This window comes from Bubalus bubalis, chromosome 5, assembly GCF_019923935.1.
Source record: "Bubalus bubalis isolate 160015118507 breed Murrah chromosome 5, NDDB_SH_1, whole genome shotgun sequence".
NCBI lineage: Eukaryota > Metazoa > Chordata > Mammalia > Artiodactyla > Bovidae > Bubalus > Bubalus bubalis.
Window position 1 is genome coordinate 16,244,357 of NC_059161.1, and position 15,549 is coordinate 16,259,905.

Consider the following 15,549-nt stretch of genomic DNA (forward strand, 5'->3'; position numbering starts at 1 on the left):
TATCTCCCAGAGTTTACTCAAACTCATGTCCATTGATGTTATCTAACCATCTCATCCTCTGCTGCCCTCTTCTCCTCTTGTCCTCAATTTTTCCTAGCATCAGGGTCTTTTCCAGTTAAGTCGACTCTTCGCATCAGGTGGCCAAAGTATTGGAGCTTTGGTTTCAGCATCAGTCCTTCTAATGAACATTCAGGATTGATTTCCTTTACAATTGACTAGTTTGATCTCCTTGCTGTCCAAGGGACTCTCAAGAATCTTCTCCAGCACCACAGTTGGAAAGCATCAATTCTCTTCCCAGGTGGCACTAGTGGTAAGCAATCTGCCCGCCAATGCAGGAGACACAAGAGACATGGGTTCAGTTCCTGAGTCAAGAAGATCCCTTGGAGTAGGAAATGGCAACCCACTCCAGTATTCTTGCCTGGAGAATCCCATGGAGAGAGGAGCTTGGCGGTCTACAGTCCATGGGGTTGCAAAGAGTAGGACATGACTGAACACATAATCTTCCCTTTCAACCATCTTTATGGTCCAACTGTCACATCTGCACATTGAGTACCGGGAAAACCGTAGCCTTGACAATATGGACTTTTGTCAGCAGAGTGATATGTCTGCTTTTTACCAGGCTATCTATGTTTGTCATAGCTCTCCATTCAAGGAGCAAACATCTTTAATCTCATGGCTGCATTTACTGTCCGCATGATTTTGGAGACCAAGAATATAAAATCTTTCACTGCTTCCAATTTTCCCCCTTCTATTTGCCATGAAGTGATGGGACCAGATGCCATGATCTTTTTTTTAAAACATTGAGTTTCAAGTAAGTGCTAGGGCACAAGTTTCCTGAAATCTATATTTACTTTATTAATCCCTATGCTGGAGTTTGATAAATCAATTAGTACTTCATTATTTGACATCCTACTATGATAGTAAATAATGTATGAGATCTCTCTAAATCATTCTTTTTCCTCCCACCTCTCCTCTTCACATATTTTTGGAAGGACAAAAAGTGTTTAATATTCAGCACCTTACTGGGATGGTGTGGTGTTTCTTGTCTTTACCTATTAGGGCCATGCTTTTCTTCTGCCCCTGCAGATTCCATCATTCATATCAATAACACAGTATTTCTGTTTTACTCCCTTTATACACTTAAACTCTGACTTCTCCCTGAAGAATTTTGATTTGTTAACTCAGCTCAAATTTCTTCTAATCTTGAAAAAGTGTGGCATTTGCCCTGTTCCAGTCTTTTCCATGATCACTTGTCTTTCTGCCATGTCTTTCCTCCTACCTTCTCTCATCTTTATTCCCCTTCCTAAAGAGCTGAGGTCCTGTTCAGATAAGACAAGTTTATCTTTATCTCCTACTATTTACAACTCTTCCACCTAAAAAGTTTATCTATCAATAAGAGTCTGCCTCTTAGTTTTAATCAGAGATCTAGAATAGCATCATACAAACAGCACTGAAATTCCAGTCAGGAGATCTGGGTTCAAATCATGAAGCCACAGTAATTCTCTACATGAACCTTGACCAAAAATTTCACTCCTTAGCCTCAGTTTCCTCCTCTTTAAAATAAATAGATAGGGACTTCCCTGGTGGTCCAGTGGTTAAGAATCTGCTTTGCAATGCAGGGGACATGAGTTTGATCCCTGGTCAGGAAACTAAGATCCCACATGCTGCATAGTAACTAAACCCACCACACCCCAACTACAGTGCCCACGCGCTGCAACTACTGAAGCCCACGTGCTCTGGAGTCTGCGAGCCACAACTACTGATGCTTCCTGCCACAGCTACAGAGTCCATGCACAGCAAATGCAAGATCCCACATGATGCAACGGAAAGCCGAGGCAGCCAAATAAAATAAAAATAAAGTGAAGAGACAGACTACAAGGTTGCTGAGACTGCTTATGGCAAAACTAATACGCATTGAATTGCTTTTCCAGTACAGCTGAGCGATCTACACAAAACAGCGAAAAGTTGTGATTTCTGCGGGTCATTCACATATTGTCACTATTCCCACATTAGGTGTGCATTCGCTATTCAGAAGTCAAAAAGAGCGTAAAGAGCCCCCTGGCATTGACAGATAGAACATCTGAATCTTGACTACTCGGGAACAACCCCAAATTCTCAGTCATGTAGTCAACTGTAAGTTTGCCGAGGCTTTGTAAAGCTGGTGTTTGGGGGTGCTCACCAGTGCTTAGCACCCAAATCTAAGGATGGCTTGGTGGTAGATTTTTCTAATCATGATTGCTATTGAGGTATTTACCAATTGGGGGGATACAAGAAAGTATTAAGATACAGCCTTCCCAATTGTGGGGGAGCATCACAGTGGTCTCACCAGTCTGTGCCATTTGAAAAGAGAGAAAGCAGCAGCTGTCTGGAATTAGGGATTTCGGTGGGGAAATAGAGACTGGGACGCAGACAGACATCAGACAGAAAGGTCTCCAGGAAGCCCTGGCATAGGGAGAGCTCTCTAGGGCTGGGAAAGGGGGCATGTCAAAACATTTCATAGCAATCCTAAAAGTTAGTGTTTGAAGTGACAGTGTATGCCACATATTAGGAGGTAAACAGATCTTCATTATCTCTTATACAGCATTCTAGTCTGTATACGGCAACTCACTTATATTCTGCATATTGCTTTCTTTTGCTTTCCTCAGCTTAATCTCCTGCTGTTGGTCTCCCCTGCTGGACTGCCAGTTCTTTGACAGCGAGACTGGACATAAATTTGTTATGCTGCTTCAACTTGTTTTTAAAAAAAAGCTCAATCATATTTAAAAAAAAAAAAAGTTCATTTTCTTTTCTTTCCATTAAAAAAAAAAAATTCACTGGAGTCCAAGATTACACATTTACCATTACTATGTATTTTGGGACAAATGTCAATCATTGGGCAACCATTTCCAAAGGAATTTTAATTATGGACCGTCTCACTGAAAACTGGGCAAAGTTGCACAATCGTCTGTGGAGTCAGGAGTGACTTTCTCTGAAAGCAACTGTCTCTTGTTAAATGCAGAAAATTAAAGAAGTGCAAGGCCTTCCTTCTTCATTCAGACTGATATTTTTTTAAAGGCTGGTTCAACTGCATTTCAGATTTTTTTGTACTTTTCCCCTCTCACTGATAGTATTTGGCAGAAGTTTTTAATAATAATTCAAAAAAAAAAAAGAAAGAAAGAAAACCCAGACCGAGTTTGTACTACCCTTATGAACTTCCCTTGAGAAATGCTGCTCTTTGCTCAGCAATTCCTGCTCAGCACGGAGAGAAAACACAAGGAAAGCAGCTGGGCTCCCTTCCTGGTCCCCATTCAGCACGGCCAGTCTGGAAACAAATCTGCAAAGACAGACATGGGGGAGGGAAGGACACCTAGACAGAAGGGAGGTTCAGATCACAAAGAAACCTCCAGCATTCCAAGGGAGAGAGAGAGAAGTCTAAGGGACTGAATTGTTTATGGCCTGCATTTTTATAACAATAAAAAGCTCAGCGATGATGTTGCCTGAAAGCTGAAAATGAGATAAAACTGTAAGTCACGGGACTGTCCCAGGCTCCATGTTTCACAGTTCTGTGGACTCCAGCTTTAACTGGCTGGATGAGGGCAAAATACAAAAACCATGAAGGGAGCATCACCCAGTTCAACAGTCCCGGGCTAATTTTTATCTTCAAGTTGAAGAAAGTTGAGCTGATTCATGTCAGAGCTATCTTTTAAGTCCCAGCAATAACGACAACAGGGCTAACGAGCCCCACCACCGCCACTATCTCACCGGAGTCAGCATTCACCCTGCCAGGCACTGGGTCTGCACCTTGTCAGCATCAGCTCATCCGCAGACCAGACTCCGGAGAAGCTCAGATCGTGAGAGATGAAGGAACTAGTCTTGGAGTTTCTCTCAAGCCGTCCTGACCCCAGAGCTGTATCCTCACCACTGTACTATGCTGCTCTGTTGGTGTTCAGTCGCTCAGTGGTGTCTGACTCTTGCAATCCGGTGGTCTGCAACCAGCCAGGCTTCTCTGTTCCTGGGATATCCCAGGCAAGAATACTGGAGTGGATTACCATTTCCTCCTCCAGGGGATCTTCCCAACCTAGGGATCAAACGTGGGTCTCCTGCCTTGGCAAGCGGATTCTTTACCACTAAGCTACCTGGGAACACCAACTACACTCCTGCTGCCCCTTAATAGTCAATGTTCCACCCTGTCCATGGAATCCTCCAGGCCAGAATACTGGAGTGGGGAGCCTTTCCCTTCTCCAGGGGATCTTCCCAACCCAGGGATCGAACACAGGTCTCCCACATTGAGGTGGATTCTTTACCAGCTGAGCCACAAAGGAAGCCCATTTACAAAATAACACCATATAAATGCTGAAAAATCTGAAATCCCAGGAATCGGAGCTCTTGAAAAGATTCAGAACAGAGCTCTCACAGGAGGAATGTTAAATTTTGAAACATTAGATTCAGGAAAGGAAATCCATGGAGTGTATCAGTTAATGCAAAAAATCATTTAACTTCCAAATTGATTGGCCTTTCCACATCTCAGGTTAAAGAGTGATCTGTTCCCAATCTTTTACTTTACCAAAAACAGAAGTCTAATCTATTTAATTACAGTCACTTTCACTAGACCATAGGATAATGGCAGGTCCCGATGGAGGGAAATCTCTTTCAAGAAAACGCTTCTGGAAGAGGCATGTACAGTGAGTTGGCACTAGACCAATACTTATCCTCCTTCTCAATCTCTAAGCAGCAAGGCCACCATGAGTTTTACATATAACATGTATTCTTAATTACAAGTCTTCTTCCATTAGATCAGATAACCTTGCCCCACTCTGATTAGTTTCACAAAGCAATGATTAAATCCAATTAGTCCTGCTGAATACCCCAGACACCAATTTGCTAGACTAAGTGCTAGACTTTATATTCAGAGTAGCATCTTCATTTCCATCTAACTATTTTCTTCCTTCCTTGATCTTGTCCCGTGAAATAGCAACAAATGCCCATAATGGGGCTAGGGCCAAATGAACAGGTTCAGTATTCATCCCAATGTTGCAACTGATGCTGAAACTGAAGCGCCAATACTTTGGCCACCTGATGTGAAGAGCTGACTTAATAGAAAAGATGCTGGAAAATATTGAAGGCAGGAGGAGAAGGGGACGACAGACGATGTGATGGTTGGGTGGCATCACCAACTCAACAGACATGAATTTGAGCAAACTCCAGGAGATGGTGAAGGACAGGGAGGCCTGACGTGCTGCAGTCCATGGGATCGCAAAGAGTCAGACACGACTGAGTGACTGAACAGCAACAACAAATATTCATCCAGCATGGGAGAGGGAAGGACCTGTGCACCCTGTGTTAGGATGACTTCTACCAGTGCCCACATTTTTTACTTCCTTCTCAGCTTTCTTGGGCCTGCACCTGTGATGTGACGTGCCCGACCTATCCTGCATTGGCAGGTGGGCTCTTTGCCACTAGTGCCACCTGGGAAGCCCTCAGAGTCTCTTAGTGAACTTTTTTATAAAGACACTCCAACTTTTTTTATTTCTTCATTTTTTATTTTATTTTATTTTTGCTTTTCATATCAGTTATATAAGGGTGTGTCATAGAGGATGCATCCTGCATTCACATGTATCTTAGATGAGAATTTACCCTCCATAGTCCAAGAAGAATAGAACTCTCACATTATTTTGGAGTGAACCAAAAGATCTCAAGCCTAAATGAGGCCACTGAAAACCAAATTCCACTCTCAAATCTCAAACAGGTTTCCAAGACGTATTGGAAAACTGCTTTGCATAGCAACAGAGTCAGGAATGTTTTCGACTCGGTCTGGAGGGAGGATCTTGCTGGGATATATGAAATAGTTACTGAATTAGAACCTACTTTTTTCTTTAAGATTGCAAAGATTCCTAGCAGGGCCAAGCCTGGATTTCTCATTAGGCCTTCAGAAAGCAGCGGCCATCCGTCACAGTCTTTCCAAAGGCTGCATCACATGGCTTGTGTACATCTGCAGGGCTTATGTGTTTGATCCTAGATTATATTTTCACTAAGGTGAAGGGTTAGAGTTTTGACAGATGTGGCTGCAGTCTAATTGGCCCATTTTATCTGCCCCTTTCCTACACACATACAGTTCATGGTAGCAGAACTCGTGAAATGTCTCAACTTTGATACCAAGAAATGAGGGGTGGAAGGAATGCAGGTTTGAACACTCAGCTAGGTTTCAGTTTTAGTTTTGGAACTCCACCGAGGCATCTGTCTGAGGGGAAGAAGGATTATTTCATACCAGGTCACCATTTCATTCCAAATGGGTTGCAGTTGTTTTTGTTTTTTTTTTCATTTGTCTTTTATTTTTTCCTGCTTCAGCTTTTACAGGACTTTTCACTTTCTCCCTTCTTTTCATTGCCACAGCTTGACCTTGGCATTTCCAATAAACCGAAGTGGAGACTGAATGAAAGTCCGACTCAGATTCAGACCTCTTAGTCCAAAGAGCAATTGTGCCAACATTCGATTTAGCATCCCTGACTTCCTAGCTGAGGGACTCCACGGGCCAAACTGACTTAACTGCAACTAGACGGCAAATGTCCAGGGACGTGACAGTTAAGTTGCTTAAACTTATCACCCCGCAAGATACGATGCACAGGAGGGATGGGGAAGTCCCCGACATTTTAATTATTTAGCCAACTCATTGTGCCAGGTGTGGGTAAGGCAGGGAGAAATAAAGATAAATAAGCATGTGTCCTCTAAGCGGCTCCATGCTGGGCGTTCTTAATCTGAACCACTGGGAAGTTCACAATCATTTGAAGAGAAAGAGTTATATTTCAAAACAATAGGTTAAGCGTTAGAAGATAGATACATAAAAGGGCATTACATTGAGAGCTCTGTGAGTCAAGTATTAATCCCCTATTCACTGAAGCTCAGAGAAGTGAAGTGAATCACCCAAGGTCAGAAAGCAGAATATGAAAACAGATCTGTCTGATTGAGAGCAAAGCATCGTTTTCCATACTATAATAACCTTTGGTCACGTGATGGGAAGAGCTGAATCATTGGGAAAAGACCCTGAGGCTGAGAAAGATTGAGGGCAGGAGGAGAAGGGGGCGACAGGGTATGAGATGGTTGGATGGCATCACCAACTCAAGGCACATGAGTTTGAACAAACTCCCAGAGACAGTGAAGAGCAGGGAAGCCTGGCATGCTGCAGTCCATGTGGTTGCAAAGAGTCGGACACCACTTAGCGACTGAACAACAACTATGGCCTATGACAATTTTCACAGAATTGTGGCTATGTTAATTTGGCTTTGTAACGTTAATGTTTAAAGAGAAACACTAACTCTTTGCACTCAGGTAGAAGACAGAAGGGCAAGAGGGTTATCTGAAATGTGCGCTTCCTTATCTACAAAGCTGAGAGCCTGTTTCTTCCTACCACCCTTTATGTCCCACTCTGGCAGCTCCCCTCCAATCCCAGGTGCCTGTCACAACGTCCCCAGGCCTGCCCTTCCAGAGCTAAGTAAACAATTATTCTACTTTTTCTAAAAAATGGCAGAAAACAGAAGCCAACACTGACGTTGTCAGTTCTCTCACTTCTTAGTCACATATGTACATTTTTGCTACAAAAGTATGGTGATCTGTAAGCCTAATTATTTTTTAAGACTTTCTTTACAACAACATATGGACCCTATTAGGGTACTCACTGATTTCTCTCTGCCTCTGCTCGGGAGGGTGATGGGTTTATGATTTATAGCTCAAACGAATGCAGAGCTCAGGCTCATTGCTCCAATTCGATTATAGCTGACAGTGACTCGGGATACCAGAGATTTTTAATGATTACTAACGTCATCGTGGGCTGAAAAATGACTTAAACGCTAGTGCAGCTTTAGTGGGCTTAGAGTCACAGCTTCTATACACCTACTTCATTTCTCCAGTTTAGTCTGGACACAAACAAAGTGTGGGGTTTTATTTTTTATCCACTTGTGCACCCTAAAAAGGAATTCCAGGCTAGTTGCTTTTGTAAGTATAACATCATCCAGGGAATGAAATATTATGAAATCAGGTCCAAGTATCAATAATTTTAAAGTCTTACCTGGGAAATAAATACATTAAGTCACCTTAAGTGAAGTGAAGTCGCTCAGTGGTGTCCGACTCTTTGCGACCCCGTGGACTGTAGCCTACCAGGCTTCTCCATCCATGGGATTCTCCAGGCAAGAATACTGGAGTGGGTTACCATTTCCTTCTCCAGGGGATCTTCCCAACCCAGGGATTGAACCTGGGTCTCCTGCATTGGAGGCAGACGCTTTAACCTCTGAGCTACCAGGGAAGCCCAAGTCTATCAATAGGCTGCCTAGGTGATGGCTGATTAAATCCCTCTCCCCTCTCTGTTTCCTTGCCACAGACCTCCAGAGCTGTTTAGGTTTACTCCAGTTCCTACTGGACCAATTAGTCAAAAATAAGTTCTTTATTCTCCAAATTAGAATCTGGCAACACTCGCCTTCCATGTGCAACAGACTGGTCTCACACAGACAAAAAAGGAACTTGAAATAGAAAGGCAGGACTTTCAATACATTTGAGTAGCACTTTGGCAGTGACATTAGTCTTAAATGTAAGTGTCCCCAGTGCTTAGTTTGAGCTACTGAGCCAAATTCCCTCACTCTCCTTTTCTCCATCATCTTAGGGAGAAGAGGTAGTGAGGTGAGATGAAAAGTCCTCAGTTGGTCCTCTCTGCTGGGACAAACCAGGCAAGGACCATGCTCTAGGTCCAGTTTGGGACTTTTACCAGAACCTCTGTCTCTTGGTCTTATCCAGTTTTTAGGGAGGAAATGCTTTGTAACATAGCGAAAGTTTGTGTCAAAATAGTTAAATCTTGCTTCATTTAAACTATGAGGAACTTCTAGGGCAATGCACTGCAGATGTAAAGAAAGTTTTACAAATATTGCTCAGAGTGGGTAATGACTTGCATACCTATTTCAGGGGAAAAAAAAAAAACAGAAAGAAAGGAGGAGAAGAAAGGATCATAATCTTTCAAACAAGCCTGACAATGGCTCTTATACCCCAGTGGGTCTAAAATGAATTGCACACCCCTGACCTGGTACCCAAGACTGTAGATTACAACTTCAATTTACATGTTTATTTCATCTCATCTGTTATGTTTTATAATACACATAAATGTTAGAATAATGCTGCATGTATACAATTGATAAATAAATATACTGGAGGACACTCCCCTTAAATTCAACCAAAACACTTTCAAAATAACTGCTTTCCATAAAAACAGCATCCACTGTTCATACTTCCTAACTCACGACAGAATTCTTCTCTTGCTCATGGGTTTCCTGTATCCACTAATGGCAAGATACAAACTTTATTTAGGGGATACAAACAAATTTTAATACATCGTGGGAATGGAAAATCTCAGAGAACTGCAAAGTAAGGCAGAAGGCAAGAAACTTTTACGGGATAAAGAATAAGAAACAAGGAAAAGACAAATAGAAAATATAGCCAGCCATGTTTGGGGTGAGAAAGCCCAGAGTGAGCTTGGTGTTTGGTGTTTGGGGACTCGATGACTGAATACAGGTATACTGCACCTCTGTTCAAGCAGAGCATTTACAAAGACGCAAAGTTATCTAACGTTTGGTTTGATGACAGGGCACCCCAGGCAGGAGAGACTCCATCTTGGGTCTAGAGATTTATTTCAACATTATCCATCCAGACACCCAACCTAGCAATCTCAGACTCATCCTCAACTGGTCCCTGTCACTAAGCTCCTTCTTTAAGGAGTCACCAAGTCCTACCGACTACTTCTTTAAAGACACCTCAGACCAGAACCTTCTATGCGCCAGCCACCACCTTGATACATACTTTCACAATCTCTTGGTTGAACGACTGCAATAACCAAGTTGCTAGACTCTCTGCCCTTAAGTCTTGCTAGTCATCCTCCATACCATCACCAGACTAGCCTTCCTAATGAGATCACTGGCCTCCTTAGGAATCTGCAATAAGAATGCACCGTTACAACATAGAGTTCAAGGTCCTTAACACCGTACATCATGGTCCGACTGTACCCTGACCTACAAGTTATATATTCCCCTCTGCCCTGCTCCAATTCCCCAACTCTCTCACACGGCTGGACTGCTCACATTCTCCAAACAGTGCTTTCATGCTTTTGTGTATGGACAACTCCTGCCCAAAATACTCTTCTTCCCCTCACCTTTTCTTTGTCTCTGTTGGAGCAGCTTAGCCTACACCCTCCCTAATACAACACCAATCACCTACTGGAGCGTATACATGCCTGATACTGTAATTATCACACCCGACATGCACCATCACCTCATGCCCCCTATTTTGATTCTCACTTATTTGCATGTTTTCATTATTTTATTTAAATTTCATTGGCATATAATTGATTTATAATGTTGTGTTTATTTTTTGCTGTACAGCAAAAACTTGGTTATACATACAGTTATTCATTTTCATATTCTTTTCCATATGGCCTATCCCAGGATACTTTGTACAGTCCCCTGTGCTATGCAGTAGAACCTTGCTGTTTATCCATCTTATATGTGATTGTTTGCATCTGCTAATCCCAAAATCCCAGTCCTCCTCTCCCTCCTCTCCCTTGGCAACCACAAGTCTGTTTTTGTTATTACCTTTTAAATTTGTTTTTAATTGGAGGATAGTTGATTTGCTGTGTGGGTTTCTGCTGTACAACTATGTGAATGAGCCATAACAGAAGGAGTAAGCAGCAGGGCCAGGATTCCCATCTATATCTGTATTGTTACAAAGCATTTGACCTAAACCACTGGCCATTTATCCTGCAGAATACATGGGCACGCAGTGTGAGACCGACCTCGACGGATGTGGGAGCGGCCCCTGCCAGGCCGGTGGGCGGTGCGTGGAATTGTCCTTGAAGACGGGGTGTGAGCGCTGGCCCAGCTGTTGTCTGCATCCTGCCACCCTGCCACCCTGAAGCCTCCAGTTACGTCTGCATCTGTCCACTCAGACTCACAGTGGTAACTCCACATCCAAGGAGCAGTGGCTGCGCAGGCGCAGGAGGGCCGAGAGGAGCTACTCAACGTTCAAGGTCAGGAGGGGTGGTGGTGAGGAGATACCCCTCGTCCAAGGTAAGGAGCAGTGGCTGCACTTTGCTGGAGCAGCCGTGAAGAGATACCCCACGCCCAAGGTAAGAGAAACCCAAGTAAGACAGTAGGTGTTGCAAGAGGGCATCAGAGGGCAGACACACTGAAACTATAATCACAGAAAACTAGTCAATCTAATCCCACTAGGACCACAGCCTTGTCTAACTCAATGAAAGTAAGCCATGCCGTGTGGGGCCACCCAAGACGGGCAGGTCATGGTGGAGATGTCTGACAGAATGTGGTCCACTGGAGAAGGGAATGGCAAACCACTTCAGTATTCTTCCCTTGAGAACCCCATGAACAGTATGAAAAGGCAAAACAATAGGACACTGAAAGAGGAACTCCCCAGGTCGGTAAGTGCCCAATATGCTACTGGAGATCAGTGGAGAAATAACTCCAGAAAGAATGAAGGGATGGAGCCAAAGCAAAAACAATACACAGCTGTGGATGTGACTGGGGATAGAAGCAAGGTCCGATGCTGTAAAGAGCAATATTGCATAGGAACCTGGAATGCCAGGTCCATGAATCAAGGCAAATTGGAAGTGGTCAAACAAGAGATGGCAAGAGTGCATGTTGACATTCTAGGAATCAGCAAACTAAAATGGACTGGAATGGGTGAATTTAACTCAGATGACCATTATATCTACTACTGTGGGCAGGAATCCCTTAGAAGAAATGGAGTAGCCATCATGGTCAACAAAAGAGTCTGAAATGCAGTACTTGGAAGCAATCTCAAAAACGACAGAATGATCTCTGTTTCCAAGGCAAACCATTCAATATCACAGTAATCCAAGCCTATGCCCCAACCAGTAATGCTGAAGAAGCTGAAGTTGAATGGTTTTATGAAGACCTACAAGTTCTTTTAGAACTAACACCCAAAAAAAGATGTCCTTTTCATTATAGGGGACTGGAATGCAAAAGTAGGAAGTCAAGAAACACCTGAGTAACAGGCAAATTTGGCCTTGGAATACGGAATGAAGCAGGGCAAAGGCTAATAGAGTTTTGCCAAGAGAACGCACTGGTCATAGCAAACACCCTCTCCCAACAACACAAGAGAAGACTCTACACATGGACATCACCAGATGGTCAACACTGAAATCAGACTGATTATATTCTTTGCAGCCAAAGATGGAGAAGCTCTATACAGTCAACAAAAACAAGACCAGGAGCTGACTGTGGCTCAGATCATGAACTCCTTATTGCCAGATTCAGACTGAAATTGAAGAAAGTAGGGAAAACCACTAGACCATTCACGTATGACCTAAATCAAATCCCTTAATGACTATACAGTGGAAGTGAGAAATAGAATTAAGGGACTAGATCTGATAGAGTGCCTGATGAACTATGGAATGAGGTTCGTGATATTGTACAGGAGACAGGGATCAAGACCATCCCCATGGAAAAGAAATGCAAAAAAGCAAAATGGCTGTCTGGGGAGGCCTTACAAATAGCTGTGAAAAGAAGAGAAGTGAAAACCAAAGGAAAAAAGGAAAGATATAAGCACCTGAATGCAGACTTCCTAAGAAAAGCAAGAAGAGATAAGAAAGCCTTCCTCAGCAATCAATGCAAAGAAATAGAGGAAAACAGAATGGAAAAGATTAGAGATCTCTTCAAGAAAATTAGAGATACCAAGGGAACATTTCATGCAAAGATGGGCTTGATAAAGGACAGAAATGGTATGGACCTAACAGAAGCTGAAGATATTAAGAAGAGGTGGCAAGAATACACAGAAGAACTGTACAAAAAAGATCTTCACAACCAAGATAATCTCAATGGTATGATCACTCACTTAGAGCCAGACATCCTGGAATGTGAAGTCAAATGGGCCTTAGAAAGCATCACTATGAACAAAATTAGTGGAGGTGATGGAATTTCAGTGGAGCTATTTCAAATCCTGAAAGATGATGCTGTGAAAGTGCTGCACTCAATGTGCCAGCAAATTTGGAAAACACAGCAGTGGCCACAAGACTGGAAAAGGTCAGTTTTCATTCCAATCCCAAAGAAAGGCTATGCCAAAGAATGCTCAAACTACCGCACAATTGCACTCATCTCACACGCTAGTAAGGTAATGCTCAAAATTCTCCAAGTAAGGCGTCAGCAATACATGAACTGTAAACTTCCAGATGTTCAAGCTGGTTTTAGAAAAAGCAGAAGAACCAGAGATCAAATTGCCAACATCCACTGGATCATCAAAAAAGCAAGAGAGTTCCAGAAAAACATCTATTTCTGTTTTATTGACTATGCCAAAGCCTTTGACTGTGTGGATGACAATAAAGTGCGGAAAATTCTGAAAGAGATGGGAATACCAGACCACCTGACCTGCCTCTTGAGAAACCTATATGCAGGTCAGGAAGCAACAGTTAGAACTGGACATGGAACAACAGACTGGTTCCAAATAGGAAAAGGAGTTCGTCAAGGCTGTATATTGTCACCCTGCTAATTTAACTTATATGCAGAGTACATCATGAGAAACGCTGGACTGGAAGAAGCACAAGCTGAAATCAAGATTGCCAGGAGAAATATCAATAATCTCAGATATGCAGATGACACCACCCTTATGGCAGAAAGTGAAGAGGAACTAAAAAGCCTCTTGATGAAAGTGAAAGAGGAGAGTGAAAAGTTGGCTTAAAGCTCAACATTCAGAAAACGAAGATCATGGCATCTGGTCCCATCACTTCATGGGAAATAGATGGGGAAACAGTGGAAACAGTGCCAGACTTTATTTTGGGGGGCTCCAAAATCACTGCAGATGGTGACTGCAGCCATGAAATTAAAAGACACTTACTCCTTGGAAGGAAAGTTATGACCAACCTAGATAGCATATTCAAAAGCAGAGACATTACTTTGCCAACAAAGGTCCGTCTAGTCAAGGCTATGGTTTTTCCTGTGGTCATGTATGGATGTGAGAGTTGGACTGTGAAGAAAGCTGAGTGCCGAGGAATGGATGCTTTTGAACTGTGGTGTTGGAGAAGACTCTTGAGAGTCCCTTGGACTGCAAGGAGATCCAACCAGTCTATTCAAAGGAGATCAGCCCTGGGTGTTCTTTGGAAGGACTGATGCTAAAGCTGAAACTCCAGTACTTTGGCCACCTCACGCGAAGAGCTAACTCACTGGAAAAGACTCTGATGCTAGGAGGGATTGGGGGCAGGAGGAGAAGGGGATGACAGAGGATGAGATGGCTGGATGGCAACACCGACTCGATGGACATGAGTTTGAGTGAACTCCGGGAGTTGGTGATGGACAGAGAGGCCTGGTGTGCTGTGATTCATGGGGTCGCAGCGTCAGACACGACTGAGCAACTGAACTGAACTGAACTGGGGATTTAATTTAAAAAAACAAATGCAAATGTCACCTCCTGATGATAAACCCATTGGGAAGTTGATTGCACATCCCATGTAAGTTGGTTGTATTTCTATTATAGCATTTATAAGAATGTACTTTAGTTTGCATTGTGGTAGACTGTGAGTTCTTACAGGTCCAGGCCCACTTATACTCACCTTTATATGTTGGGTACCTAGGACATGCATGTTCAGTTGCTCAGTCATGTCTGACTCTTGTGACCCCATGGACTGGAGCCCTGTCCATGGGATTTTTCCAGGCAAGAATACTGGGGTGGGTTGCCATTTCCTCCTCCAGGGGATCTTCCTGACCCAGATATTGAATCTGTGCCTCCTGCATCTCCTTCATTGGCAGGTGGATTCTTTACCACTGAGCCACCTGGGAAGCCCCACCTAGGCCATGCTGGCACATATAAGATGGTCAGTAAATATTTGTTGACTAAATCAACTCACAGATATCCTGTCCTTCCTCATTTCCTATTTTTTCCCTCAACCCACTATGTTCCATCCCAATGATGCTTTTGTCAAAAGAATGCCTGACATGGTACCCAGTACAGAAAAGGCTTCATATGATGGAGAAACTGTCAACACCTATGAAGTTTCTCAAAACTGAGTCCAAGACCCTGGCCCTCAAAAACAGAGCAAATACTACACACAACAGCAATTTTAATGGGGTAGAATTTACTTTTCTCACCTTAAGGGTGCATTCAATGACTTTAGACAAAGATAGCCACTCAGGTTATCAACACTAAAGTCAAAATAATGAACATTGCCATCACTCCAAAAGGTTATTGCCTCAGTCTTCTCCCCAGTTGATCTCACCCCATCACTGTATTCAGGGGGCCAGGGATCTGCCTTCTGTAAATACATGGAACACTTTTTTTTCTTTTCTAGAGTTTCATTACACTGAGTGCCATACAATATCTACACCTTTGTGTCTGACTTCTTTCACTTACTGTACTTGTTTTGAGACTGATCCGTGTTGTGGTGTCTTAGTAGTTTACTAACTATAATGAATAGCATCCCATTGTTAAAGCTTTCACTTGTACATTCATCTGTTGATAGGCATTTGTGTTGTTCTGTTTGGATTCCATCAAGTAAAAGTGAGAGGAATATTCACGAAC

The 15,549-nt window shown here is 43.0% G+C and overlaps 1 protein-coding gene and 1 non-coding gene across 3 annotated transcripts in view; both read right to left on the bottom strand.

Moving 5' to 3' along the window:
- Positions 1-15,549, bottom strand: part of RGL1 (ral guanine nucleotide dissociation stimulator like 1) — a 280,330-nt gene that overhangs the window by 174,178 nt on the left and 90,603 nt on the right. The window lies entirely within an intron of this gene.
- Positions 8,201-8,272, bottom strand: TRNAW-CCA. Its single transcript has one exon. It is a non-coding gene; the product is annotated as a tRNA-Trp (tRNA).